Source organism: Hemiscyllium ocellatum, chromosome 35 (genome assembly GCF_020745735.1).
Source record: "Hemiscyllium ocellatum isolate sHemOce1 chromosome 35, sHemOce1.pat.X.cur, whole genome shotgun sequence".
Lineage (NCBI taxonomy): Eukaryota > Metazoa > Chordata > Chondrichthyes > Orectolobiformes > Hemiscylliidae > Hemiscyllium > Hemiscyllium ocellatum.
In genome coordinates, this window is record NC_083435.1 from 22,628,955 (window position 1) to 22,644,015 (window position 15,061).

The window sequence follows — 15,061 nt, forward strand, 5'->3', positions numbered from 1 at the left end:
GAGAGTCAGTACTGAGGGAGTGCTGCACTGTCAGAGAGTCAGTACTGAGGGAGTGCTGCACTGTCAGAGGGTCAGTACTGAGGGAGTGCTGCACTGTCAGAGGGTCAGTACTGAGGGAGTGCCGCACTGTCAGAGGGTCAGTACTGAGGGAGTGCGGCACTGTCAGAGGGTCAGTGCTGAGGGAGTGCAGCACTGTCAGAGGGTCAGTACTGATTGAGTGCCGCACTGTCAGCGGGTCAGTACTGAGGGAGTGCCGCACTGTCAGAGGGTCAGTACGGAGGGAGTGCCGCACTGTCAAAGGGTCAGTACTGAGGGAGTGCCACATCGTCAGAGGGTCAGTACTGAGGGAGTGCCGCACTGTCAGAAGGTCAGTACTGAGGGAGTGCCACACTGTCAGAGGGTCAGTCCTGAGAGAGTGCAACATCGTCAGAGGATCAGTACTGAGGGAGTGCCGCACTGTCAGAAGGTCAGTACTGAGGGAGTGCTGCAATCTCAGAGGGTCAGTACTGAGGGAGTGCAGCACTGTCAGAGGGTCAGTACTGAGGGAGTGCCACACTGTCAGAGGGTCAGTACTGAGGGAGCACCGCACTGTCGGAGGGTCAGTACTGAGGGAGTGCCGCACTGTCAGGGAGTCAGTACTGAGGGAGTGCCACACTGTCAGAGGGTCAGTACTGAGGGAGCACCGCACTGTCGGAGGGTCAGTACTGAGGGAGTGCCGCACTGTCAGGGAGTCAGTACTGAGGGAGTGCCACACTGTCAGAGGGTCAGTACTGAGGGAGCACCGCACTGTCGGAGGGTCAGTACTGAGGGAGGGCAGCACTGTCAGAGGGTCAGTACTGAGGGAGTGCTGCACTGTCAGAGGGTCAGTACTGAGGGAGTGCCGCACTGTCAGAGGGTCAGTACTGAGGGAGTGTCGCACTGTCAGGGAGTCAGTGCTGAGGGAGTGCCGCACTGTCAGAGGGTCAGTACTGAGGGATTGCCGCACTGTCAGAGGGTCAGTACTGAGGGAGTGCCGCACTGTCAGGGAGTCAGTGCTGAGGGAGTGCTGCACTGTCAGAGGGTCAGTACTGAGGGAGTGCCGCACTGTCAGGGAGTCAGTGCTGAGGGAGTGCCGCACTGTCAGAGGGTCACTACTGAGGGAGTGCCACACTAGGAAGTGAGAGCGCCCTCCTAGCCCCGGACCACCTCCAGCTGAAAGGTCATGGGAGTTGGCTGTAGACTATCGGACTGCTGCAGTTCCCTGCCATACAACAAAAACCAGATGAAACCGTACCAGTGCCTGAGGAAGCTATTTGGGAGGTTTGAGCAGAATTCTGAGTGGTCTCTCACCATCCACACAGTGCAGGAAGCCCGAAGGAGAACAGGTCTGTTACAGCGGGAGTGAAGGAGATCTTAGAATTGCAACAGTGTGGAAACAGGCCCTTTGGTCCAACCACATGCACATCCCTGGGCACTATGGGACAAGTTAGCACAGCCAATCCACCCTAACCTGCACATCCCTGGGAACTATGGGACAATTTAGCATGGCCAATCCGCCCTAACCTGCACATCCCTGGTCACTATGGGACAATTTAGCATGGCCAATCCGCCCTAACCTGCACATCCCTGGTCACTTTGGGACAATTTAGCACGGCCAATCCACCCTAACCTACACATCCCTGGGCACTATGGGGTAAAGTAGCACGGCCAATCCACCCTAACCTGCACATCCCTGGGCACTATGGGGTAAAGTAGCATGGCCAGTTTTGGATTGTGGGAGTGATGGAGAGTGAGAGAGATGAGGAGAGAGAGAGAGAAAAACGCAGTGAGGAATCAAGTGACAGTGAGTTGAGTGTGTGTGTGTGTGAGTGTGCGTGTGAGTGTGTGTCTGTGTCTGTGTGAGTGTATGTGAGAGTGTGTGTGGGGGGGGTTGTGTGAGTGTGAGAGTGTGTGTGTGAGTGTGTGTGTGTTTGTGTGTGAGTGTGTGTGTGAGTGGGGTGTATGTGTGTTTGTGTGTGTGAGTGTGTGTGTGAGTGTTTGTGTGTGAGTGTGTGGAGTGTGTGTGTGAGAGTGTGTGTGTGAGTGTGTGTGTTTGTGTGTAGGAGTGTGTGAGTGTTTGTGTGCGTGTGAGAGAGTGTGTGAGTGTGTGTAATGTGAGTATGTGTGTGAGTGAGTGTGTATTTGTGTGTGTGTGAGTGTGTGTGTGGGTGTGAGAGAGTGGGGTGTGTGTGAGTGTGTGGGTGTGAATGTGTGTGAGTGGAGTGACTCTGTGTGTGTGTGTGTCTGTGTGTGTGAGTGTGTGTGAGAGTGGGGTATGTGTGAGTGGGGTGTGTGTGTGAGTGGGGTGTGTGCGTGAGTGTGTGTGTGAGTGCGTGTCTGTGTGTGAGTGTGTGTGTGAGTGGGGTGTGTGTGTGTGTGTGTGAGTGGGGTGTGTGTGTGTGTGTGTGTGTGAGTGGGGTGTGTGTGTGAGTGTAAGTGAGTGGGGTGTGTGTGAATGTGAGTGTGTGTGAGTGGGGTGTCTGTGTGTGAGTGGGGTGTGTGTGAGTGTGTGAGTGTGTGTGTGTGAGTGGGGTGTCTGTGTGTGAGTGGGGTGTGTGTGTGTGTGTGTGAGTGTCTGTGTGTGAGTGGGGTGTCTGTGTGTGAGTGGGGTGTGTGTGTGTGGGTGAGTGGGGTGTGTGTGTGTGTGGGTGAGTGGGGTGTCTGTGTGTGAGTGTGAGTGTGTGTGTGAGTGTGTGTGTGAGCGGGGTGTTTGTGAGTGGGGTGTGTGTGTGTGTGGGGGGGGGTGTCTGTGTGTGTGTGTGGGGGGGTGTCTGTGTGTGAGTGTGTGTGCATGTGTGTGTGAGTGGGGTGTCTGTGTGTGAGTGTGAGTGTGTGTGTGAGTGTGTGTGTGAGCGGGGTGTTTGTGAGTGGGGTGAGTGTGTGTGTGAGTGGGGTGTCTGTGTGTGAGTGTGAGTGTGTGACATGTGGATTGAGAGGTGGTGTTTGCTGCGTTGAGCTCAGAGTCTGACACCTTCCCATGTGGCAGATCTGCTGAACAGGGACTCACTCGTAGGTGTGTGATTCATGTTCCCATTTCAGGCCTCGACCATTGGCCCTGATCCATCCTGGGCCCTGCGTGTGTGTGAGAGGAACGTGTTCGGGTCACCTCCAAATGTACATCACCCCCATTCTCCCCTCCTCCCGCCCTGGGGTTATATTCTCCACAGACTCTCTCTGTCCCTGTCACTGCTTCACTGCCTCTTCCTGTGTCTCCGTCCGACCCCCACTTTCTATTTCTCATTCTCCAACTGTCAGCTTAGCTCTCTTTCTGCGTCTCTCCCTGTCCCTCTTCCTCTCTCTCTCTCACTCTCTCTCTCTCTATCTCTCTCACTGTCCGTCTCACTCTCTCTCTCTCTCTCACTCAACTCACTGTCAGTTGATTCCTCACTGCGTTTCTCCCTCTCTCTCTCTCTCTCTCTCTCTCTCTCACTCTTCATCACTCTCTCTCTGTCTCCCCTTGAGATAATTCCTTCTGGCTCCCTAGTTGTGTGCATCGTCTCTCTCTCTCTCTCTGTCTTTCACACTCTCTCTCTCTCTCTTGCTTTTTCTCTTCCTTGTGCTCTACCTATTTCTCTCACTCTTGCTGTCTCCTCTTTCACTGTGTCTATATCCCTGCCATCCTGTTTCTATTCCTCTGTCTTTTACTTTTTCTTTCGTTCTTCTCTTTTCATTTACGCTATCGCACTCTTTCTTTCTGCATCTATCTGTCCTTTTTCATCTTTATTCCCATTACTGACCTCCTCATGTCTCTCCTTATAGTACAAACTATTCTAAGCTGAACCTGGGTACAATGCACTTTCAAAGGCTCTATCTGCTTTTGAGCTGAGTGGAGGTACCCCTGGGTGCGATAAAACGTTCCTAATTACAAGAGGAATTCCTCAATGCGTGGTGATAACATTACCCTCTTGTTTCTCCCTCAACTTCTCAATTTGGTTCCTCGCTTTTTCCATCTCTCAGACTCCAGCGACCAGATGCATCTGAAGCACAAGTCTGCCATCTCCTCTCGCGTTGCCATGCCGACCCATTTGTTGTGGGTAACTGTGACTCAGTCACCCGCTGTGCCCAACATCTCTCTCTCTCTCTTTCTCTCTCTCTGTTTCTCACTCTCCCTACAAAGGCAGCATCGATGGAAGTGTAGACGTCCTGAGATGTTCGTCGGTTAATGGTCAAAACTACGACAAATGGATTGCTATCCACGCAAATGTGAGGTCATCTGATTTGGACCGAGAGAGGACCAGACAGCTTCGAGGTGAAAACAGAGACTGGGGAAGTACAAAAACACTCAGTTGGAGGATCTTGTCCACGTCGTTTATTAAAACTTTATTGGACAGGAAATAATGAAAAAGTGCAATGGAATGCTGGTGTTATTTCTACGGGACTTGATTGCAAGGGGTTTAGAATTTCATAAAATCCTGACCATGCGGAAGCAGGCCACTCGGCCCATCGAGTCCATCCCGATTCTCTGAAGAGCAGCCCACCCAGACTCACCCACACCCACCCCACTATCTCGGCATTTCCCATGGCTAACCCACACCGCCTGCACATCCCTGAACACTATGGGACAAAATTACATGGCCAATCCACCCTAACCTGCACATCCCTGGGCACTATGGGGCAAAATTACACGGCCAATCCACCCTAACGTGCACATCCCTGGACACTATGGGACAATTTAGCACGGACAATCCACCCTAACCTGCACATCCCTGGGCACTATGGGGCAATTTAGCACGGACAATCCACCCTAACCTGCACATCCCTGGGCACTATGGGGCAATTTAGCACGGACAATCCACCCTAACCTGCACATCCCTGGGCACTATGGGGCAATTTAGCACGGCCAATCCACCCTAACCTGCACATCCCTGGGCACTATGGGACAATTTAGCACGGACAATCCACCCTAACCTGCACATCCCTGGGCACTATGGGACAATTTAGCACGGCCAATCCACCCTAACCTGCACATCCCTGAACACTATGGGACAATTTAGCATGGCCAATCCACCCTAACCTGCACATCCCTGGTCACTATGGGGCAAAATTACACGGCCAATCCACCCTAACCTGCACACCCCTGGGCACTATGGGACAATCTAGCACGGCCAATTCTCCTAACCTGCACATCTTTGGACTGTGGGAGGAAACCGGAGCACCCGGAGGAAACCCACGCAGACACGGGGAGAATGTACAAACTCCACATAGACAGTCGCCTGAGGCTGGAGTCAAACCCGGATCCCTGGTGCTGTGAGGAAACTGTGAGCCACCCTGCCACCAGTGTTTCCATGTTACCAAGCCCTGGTTAGACTACACTGGGAAGCAGTTGTGGCTCTCTGACATCAGGGAGGATGAATTGGCCTTGGAGGGAGGACGGTGTCGATATACCAGAAGGAAATCTGGACTCCAAGGGGAGTCAAATTGCCCATAGAAATGGCCTGAGCCCAGGTTGCATTTCCTGTGGTTTGTAGGCTGCGGGGATGATCTGATCCTGATGTTAAAGGGAACATGCAGCGTAGATAGAGAGAAGTCCAACATGTTATTTATTTATCTGTCTTCTCAAGGGTTTAGATAAACATAAGGTGCTGCATTTTGGAAAGGCAAATCAGGGCAGGACTTTTACTTAATGGTAAGGTCCTAGGGAGTGTTGCTGAACAAAGAGACCATGGAGTGCAGGTTCATAGCTCCTTGAAAGTGGAGTCGCAGGTAGATAGGATAGTGAAGAAGGCGTTTGGTATGCTTTCCATTATTGGTCAGAGTATTGAGTACAGGAGTTGGGAGGTCATGTTGCGGCTGTACAGGACATTGGTTAGGCCACTGTTGGAATATTGCGTGCAATTCTGGTCTCCTTCCTATCAGAAGGATGTTGAGAATCTTGAAAGGGTTCAGAAAAGATTTACAAGGATGTTACCAGGGTTGGAGGATCTGAGCTACAGGGAGAGGCTGAACAGGCTGGGGCTGTTTTCCCTGGAGCGTCGGAGGGTGAGGGGTGACCTTATAGAGGTTTACAAAATCATGAAGGACAATGATAGGGTAAATAGACAAAATCTTTTCCCTGGGGTCAGGGAGTCCAGAACTAGAGGGCATAGGTTTAAGGTGAGAGGGGAAAGATATAAAAGAGACCTAAGGGGCAACTTTTTCATGCAGAGGGTGGTACGTGTATGGAATGAGCTGCCAGAGGAAGTGGTGGAGGCTGGTACAATTTAAAAGGCATCTAGATGGGTATATGAATAGGAACCGTTTAGATAGAATTCCCTACAATGTGGAAGCAGGCTCTTCAGCCCACACTGATCCTCAAAGAGTAACCCACCCAGACACATTTCCCTCTGACTAATCCACCTATGGGCAATTTAGCCTGGCCAATCCACCCTGACCTGCACATCTTTGGACTGTGGGAGGAAACCCACACAGACACGGGGAGAATGTGCAAACTGCACACAGAAAGTCACCCTGAGGCAGGAATTGAACCTGTGTCCCTGGTGCTGTGAGGCAGCAGTGCTAACCACTGAGCCACCCGTAAGTTTAGAGGGACTTGGACCAAATGTTGGACTACATTAATTGTGAAAACTGGAGGACATGGAGAGGTGGGGCCATAGGGTTGTTTCCGTGCTCTGAACTACTCGGACTCTATTGTAAGGGATAGGATTTATGAACATCTGGATAGGAATAATGTGATCAAGGATAGTCAGCATGGTTTTGTGAAGGGCAGGTCGTGCCTCACAAACCTTATTGAATTCTTTGAGAAGGTGATTAAGGAGGTGGACCAGGGTAAAGTGGTAGATGTGGTGTATATGGATTTTTGTAAGGCGTTTGATAAGGTTCCCCATGGTAGGCTACTGCAAAAAATACAGAGGTATGGCATTGAGGGTGAGTTGGAGGTTTGGATTAGGAATTGGCTGGCTGGAAGAAGACAGAGGGTAGTAGTTGGTGGTAAAGGTTCGTCTTGGAGTGCAGTTACCAGCGGTGTTCCACAAGGATCTGTTTTGGGACCATTGCTGTTTGTCATTTTTATAAATGACCTGGAGGAGGGGCTAGAAGGTTGGGTGAGCAAGTTTGCGGATGATACGAAAGTCGGTGGAGTTGTGGACAATGAGGAAGGATGTGGCAGGTTACAGTGGGATAGCTTTAAATTAAGGGGTGGTAGGTATAGGACAGATGTTAGGGGTAGATTCTTTACTCAGCGAGTCGTGAGTTCATGGAATGCCCTGCCAGTAGCAGTGGTGGACTCTCCCTCTTTATGGGCATTTAAACGGGCATTGGATAGGCATATGGAGGATAGTGGGCTAGTGTAGGTTAGGTGGGCTTGGATCGGCGCAACATCGAGGGCCGAAGGGCCTGTACTGCGCTGTATTTTTCTATGTTCTATGACTCAGGAGAAAGATTTTCAGGAGACAAGTGAATTCACAGGTGGGACTAGATTGGGTTGGGATATAGGGTCGGCATGGACGGGGTTGGACCGAAGGGTCTGTTTCTGTGCTGTTACACCTCTATGACTCTATCTCTATGACCACCTTGCGGAGCCTACAGCTTTAAGAGCACTGGGAGAGACGGCAGGGGGGAGTGCGCGAGCAAAGGGATTGTCTGCAGCTCGGGTGGAGGGAGCAACAAGGGAAGATGCAAGAAGACAGACTGAAGACTCCGTCCCAAGGTTGGAAAAGAGCCCGCGAGCCAGTCAGAACAGTCCCATCACCACCTGACAGTCACAGGGTCCTGAGAGAAGGGAGGGAGCAGTAGGGGCAGTCCTGAGTCAAGGTTCAACTGGGAGGCAAACACTACACTCTGTGAAAAAAAAGGTGCATGAGGTACAAATGAGGTGTGCAAAGACCAAGTTTCTAAGGATAGAAGATTAAACAAAAAAATAGGGGGGCACGTACCATTAAATATGAGTGCCACTGTCACAGTCAGTGTGCACTAGGAGGAAGTTACAATACCAAAGCTAAGAGCCCATCCATTAATTTACACACAGCGTCTGGAGTGTCACGGAATAGATTTACAATAACAAAAGCCAGCTTTAAAAGATATGGAAGGCATTCTCTGACAGAAGGAGTTATTTAGAACAAGTGGAAGTCAGTGATTGTATCAACAGTTACATAATTTAAACCGCAGATTTGGTGGGAAGATTTATTACAGAGGCAGCCAGGGATTTATCTGAAAAATCGGGGACAGATACATGCATAGCATTTCAGTTTATAAAGGTATGAAATCACTGGAAGAAGCTGCCGAAGTAGACTGGCTGCGGGGTTGGCGCGATGGGAGGGGGAACCTCCATTTTGCCCCCACAGCACAGTAAATCAGCAATTTTGATGCCGAAACTGTGGCAAAATCCCCCAGCAAGCAGTACATAGATACACAATGCTATTTATCAGAACTTAAAGCGTGTTGCGACGCAGAACAAACCTTCCTCAGAAGAAAATATTACAGCACAGCCCGTGATGCAGGGTTTCAAACTTTCTAAGCAAGGGCAGCAAGACAACGTTGGTCTAAAATAGAGTCAAAAGCTTGGAGAGACGAAGGAGTGACAACAGCATGGAGGTACTGCAAGATCAGATGCTTCAGGGGCAGCAGCTTACAAGCAACATTGAGATGTTGCAAATTTTAAACAACTTTTGGGTGATACAAATTCACAAGCAGTGTCAGGTGAAATAATACCTGCTGTAATCATCAGGGACAGGCCAAGCTTGGGCCCAGACTGCGCGGCGAAACAAAAACAACGAGTTCTTAAAATCGACATTTGCTCCTAAGTTAAATACGAAGAAGACAAACTGAGCAAACAAATTCCCTTTTGCATTCAATAGGGCCTACAGCTGACGATGTTTTAAATTGCCAAACTATCGAGTCTGCTAGAAGGAATAAAGAGGAAATGGTGTCAGTTACTTGAGGAATCTCCCACTGCTGTTGTCCAGATAGCCGCACAGTACGGCTAATTTGGTTTTGTTGTTGATCGTGAATCACTATCAGCACCGGAGGCAAACATGACGCTAAGTAATAAACAGTTCTCTGCGACCGCAGCTGAGGATGTGGAAATGTTTGGTTCTCCGGGAAGACGCCCACAGAGGGCAGGTGAAGACTCCAAACGACTCATGAAGTTGAAGGAAACGCAGCGTGGGATCAGCAGACTGAGAGCGTCAACATAACAGATGTGAGGTGCATACACCTCCGCGGAAGCCAGGCCAGCGTCCCCAGGTTCAGGACACGGTCAACAAGAACATCCAGGACACAAACCTGCAAACATTTCCATCTGGATGGTCAAGGCAGCAGATACATGGGGACACCAGATCCTTGCAAGTTTTTTTTAAATGTCTTGAAATGGTTAAAGGTGGATAAATCCCCAGGACCTGATCGGGTGTACCTGAGAACTCTGTGGGAAACTAGAGAAGTGATTGCTGGGCCTCTTACTGAGATATTTGTATCATCAATAGTTAGAGGTGAGGTGCCGGAAGACTGGAGGTTGGCAAACGTGGTGCCACTGTTTAAAAAGGGCGGTAAAGACAAGCCAGGGAACTATAGACCAGTGAGCCTGACCTCGGTGGTGGGCAAGTTGTTGGAGGGAATCCTGAGGGACAGGATGTACACGTATTTGGAAAGGCAAGGACTGATTCGGGATAGTCAACATGGCTTTGTGCATGGGAAATCATGTCTCACAAACTTGATTGAGTTTTTTGAAGTAACAAAGAAGATTGATGAGGGCAGAGCAGTAGATGTGATCTATATGGACTTCAGTAAGGAGTTCGGCAATGTTCCCATGGGAGACTGATGAGCAAGGTTAGATCTCATGGAATACAGGGAGGACTAGCCATTTGGATACAGAACTGGCTCAAAGGTAGAAGACAGAAGATGTTGGTGGAGGGTTGCTTTTCAGACTGGAGGCCTGTGACCAGTGGAGTGCCACAAGGATCGGTGCTGGGTCCTCTACTTTTTGTCATTTACATAAATAATTTGGATGCGAGCATAAGAGGTACAGTTAGTAAGTTTGCAGATGACACCAAAATTGGACATGTATTGGACAGCGAAGAGGGTTACCTCAGATTACAACAGGATCTGGACCAGATGGGCCAATGGGCTGAGAAGTGACAGATGGAGTTTAATTCAGATAAATGTGAGGTGCCGCATTTTGGGAAAGCAAATCTTAGCAGGACTTATACACTTAATGGTAAGGTCCTAGGGAGTGTTGCTGAACAAAGAGACCTTGGAGTGCAGGTTCATAGCTCCATGAAAGTTGTGTCGCAGGTAAATAGGATAGTGAAGAAGGCGTTTGGTATGCTTTCCTTTATTGGTCAGAGTATTGAGTACAGGAGAACCAACCCAATCTGGCTCCATTTGCCAGCACCCGGCCCATATCCCTCCAAACCCTTCCTATTCATATACCCATCCAGATTCTTTTTAAATGTTGCAATTGTACCAGCCTCCACCACTTCCTCTGGCAGCTCATTCCATACACGTACCACCCTCTGTGTGAAAAAGTTGCCCCTTAGGTCTCTTTTATATCTTTCCCCTCTCAACCTAAACCTATGCCCTCTAGTTCTGGACCCCCCCACCCCAGGGAAAAGACCTTGTCTATTTACCCTATCCATGCCCCTCATAATTTTGTAAACCTCTATAAGGTCACCCCTCAGCCTCCAATGTTCCAGGGAAAACAGCCCCAGCCTGTTCAGCCTCTCCCTGTAGCTCAAATCCTCCAACCCTGGCAACATCCTTGTAAATCTTTTCTGAACCCTTTCAAGTTTCACAACATCCTTCCAATAGGAAGGAGACCAGAATTGCAGGCAATATTCCAACAGTGGCCTAACCAATGTCCTGTACAGCCGCAACATGACCCCCCCAACTCCGACACTCAATGTTCACTCTCTCTCTCTTTCCCTTGCTTCATTCCATCCATCATTGCTTCCCTCTCTCTTTATCTCCGTCTGGGCCATTTTCTCCACATGGGAAGCCCAGATCCGGGTGAAGTCTGATCCCTGCTACGTTCACTTGGAATGAGACTCTTAAACGCGAAGGTGGCTCACCAGGGCTCCAATCGGAAGAGCTGAAGCAGCTCCAACAGGTGGACCTGCCTGACCGGCACCACTGACAAAGCCAGGTGGTGGCCATTTTGGGGACTACCGCTGCCTTGTCAAGGGGAGCTCTCAGCAACGATGGCGCAACGGACCACGTATCCCCGATTTCACATGGGTCAATAGGTCGCAAGATCCCACCAGACTTCAGCCCAAGTGGCATTCCACGAATTGAAGTCTTCCTCGTGAATTCTTTACCGGGTCTTTGAGAGATGACCTTTTTGAAACGTACAAGATTCTGTACCGAGGGTACTTTTGTACCCAAGACAGGGTTGTTAGTGACGACTTACATCCTCTTCATTCTGCCTGTTTGAGTACAATTCAGACTTCACAGGGTAGATGGGGAGAGGCAGAGCCTGTGCCAGACAGCATCATCTCAGAGAAAGGGGTTAAGCCATGAGGAGGAATTTTTTTCCCTCAGAGGGTAGTGAAATCTGTAGAACTTTTATTAGATTAGATTCCCTACAGTGTGGAAACAGGCCCTTTGGCCCAACAAGTCCACACCGACCCTCCGAAGCGCAACCCACCCTGACCCATTCCCTTACATTTCACCCCTTCACCTAACACTACGGGCAATTTAGCATGGCCAATTCACCTAACCTGCACATCTTTGGACTGTGGGAGGAAACCCACGCAGACAAGGGGAGAGAATGTGCAAACTCCACACAGACAGTTGCCTGAGGCGGGACTTGAACCCGGGTCTCTGGCGCCGTGAGGCAGCAGTGCTAACCACAGTGCCACCCATAAATTCTTTACCGCAGAGGGCTGTCGAGGGACGTTCAAGGCCGAGGGAGACAGATTTGTAATCAAACCAGGCCTGCTTTACTTCGCTAGGCCCATATCCCTCCAAATCTTTCCTGTTCATATACTTATCCAAATGTCTTTTAAATGTTGTAACCGTACCTACCTCCACCACTTTCTCAGGAAGTTCATTCCACACCGTCTGTGTAAAAAAAGTTGCCCCCCACCCATATCCTGTTTTAAAAACCTTTCTCCTTTCACCTTAAGAACGTGCGCCCTGATTGTTTTCAAGGGAAAACACACCTGCTGTTCACCTTTATATACCCCTCGTGGCTTTATTAACCTCGATAAGGTCACCCCTCACACTCTTACGCTCCAGTGAACAAAAGACCAGCTTTTCCTTATAACTCAAACCCTCCATTCCTTCCAGGTAAACCTGTTCGGAGCCCTCGCCCCTTTAATAATATCCTCGCTACGACAGGGTGGCCAGAACCGGACACAGTACTCCAGAAGAGACCTCACCAATGTCCCGCACAACCCTCCCAACATGACAGGCCAGCTCCTGTACTCTGAAGGTCTGAGCAATTAAGGCAAGCTTGCTAAACACCTTCTTAACCGCCCTGTCTGCACGTGACACAAACTTCAAATCATTATGTGGAGTACAAGGTGCTTTTATTTGTCGTTTCTGCCATCGACAACTGATTCAGTAAAAAACGAGACAGCGTTCCTTCAGGACCAAGGGGTGCAGCGTGACTCCACACCCATACACGGCATAAGAAGTGAAAAACACGCAAGTTACAGCGTAACAGAGGAATGATAAATAATTGCTCTGTAGCAGTTCAAAGCCGTGCATGGAGTTTCAGATGGGAATGCGGCTGACCTTCAGTGTTAAGGAGCCTGATGGCTTGGGGGAAGAAACTGTTGCACAGTCTAGCCCTGACGGACCGAATGTCGATGGCAGGAGGGGGGAACGTTTGAGTGAGGGGTGTGTGAGGTCATTCACAATGCTCTTAGCCTTTCGGATGCAGCGTGTGGTGTAAATGTCTGTAACAGAGGGGAGAGAGACCCCGATGATCCTCTCAGCTGTCCTCACTACCTGTTGTATTATCCCAGACAGTGAAATTCCTGAACCAGGTAGTTCCCAATGAACACGAATCCCCAGGTTCCCTCTGTTGTCCAACACTTCCCCGGGCTCTACCTTTAGCTGGACAAGTCCTATCCCATGCATGTTCCACTGAAATACAAATATTTTGCATTTATCCCGATCGCCAGAGGATCTCTGTGGGACCTATTTCTCACAGTCCCTTTTCAAGGGTCAGACACTGCACGGGAAATGCTAGCAGCACGTGGACCTTTGAAGGAGATGGGTTTCCCCGAGTCAGCACAGACCGAAGTGAGACGCTGTAGTCTGGGCATTTTCCTGGTCCACCTCTATGGCGCTTCTCTGGAGCAGGAGGGACTTGAACGTTGGGGCCTCCCGGCTCAGGGTGGGGGACGCTACCGCGGTGCCATGGGAGCCCTCACAGAAGTGTGTGGTTGGTCCCGGATGCAGGCTGTCCCGAGGCAACGGTGCAATCTCACCCCCTCCTGTTCCCACCCCTGCCATCCCCCACCCCCACTACACCCCCCTGACCCCACCCCCACTACACCCCCTTCCCCACCCTCACAACACCCCCCCGCCCCCACCCTCACTACACCTCACTCCCCACCCTCACAACACACTCGTTCCCACCATCACTACATCCCCATCCACACCCTCATTACACCCCCTTCCCCACCCTCACTACACCAACCGTCCCCACCCTCACTACACCAACCGTCCCCACCCCCACTACACCTCCCATCCCCACCCTCACAACACCTGCGTCCCCACCCCCACTACACCCCTGTCCCCACACTCACTACATCCTGTCCCCACCCTCACTACACACTCATCCCCACCCCCACTACACCCCTGTCCCCACCCTCACTACACCCCCATCCCCCACCCTCACTGTACCCCTCGTCCCCACCCTCACTGCACCCCCGTCCCCACCCTCACTGTACCCCTCGTCCCCACCCTCACTGCACCCCCCGTCCCCACCCTCACTACACCCCCCCGTCCCCACCCTCACTACACCCCCATCACACCCTCACTACACCCCCATCCCCACCCTCACTACACCCCCGTCCCCACCCTCACTACACCCCCGTCCCACCCTCACTACACCCACGTCCCCACCCTCACTATACCCCCGTCCCCACCCTCACTACATCCCCGTCCCCAACCTCACTACACCCCCGTCCCCACCGTCACTACACCCCCATCACACCCTCACTACACCCCCATCCCCACCCTCACTACACCCCCGTCCCACCCTCACTACACCCACGTCCCCAACCTCACTACATCCCCGTCCCCAACCTCACTACACCCCCATCCCCACCCTCACTGCACCCCCGTCCCCACCCTCACTGCACCCCCGTCCCCACCCTCACTGTACCCCTCGTCCCCACCCTCACTGCACCCCCCGTCCCCACCCTCACTACACCCCCCATCCCCACCCTCACTACACACCCCATCCCCATCCTCAGTACACCCCCCATCCCCACCCTCACTACACCCCCGTCCCCACCCTCACTACACCTCCCCGTCCCCACCCTCACTACACCCCCGTCCCCACCCTCACTACACCTCCCCGTCCCAACCCTCACTACACCCCCGTCCCCATCCTCACTACACCCCCATCCCCACCCTCACTACACCCCCATCCCCCACCCTCACAGCACCCCCCCGTCCCCATCCTCACTACAACCCGTCCCCACCCTCACTACACCCCCCCGTCCCCACCCTCACTACACCCCCCGTCCCAACCCTCACTACACCCCCGTCCCCACTCTCACTACACCCCCCCGTCCCCACCCTCACTACACCCCCGTCCCCACCCTCACTACACCCCCCCATCCCCACCCTCACTACACCCCCGTCCCCACCCTCACTACACCCCCGTCCCCACCCTCACTACACCCCCCATCCCCACCCTCACTACACCCCCCATCCCCATCCTCAGTACACCCCCCATCCCCACCCTCACTACACCCCCGTCCCCACCCTCACTACACCTCCCCGTCCCCACCCTCACTACACCCCCCGTCCCAACCCTCACTACACCCCCGTCCCCACCCTCACTACACCCCCATCCCCACCCTCACTACACCCCCATCCCCCACCCTCACAGCACCCCCCCGTCCCCATCCTCACTACACCCCCATCC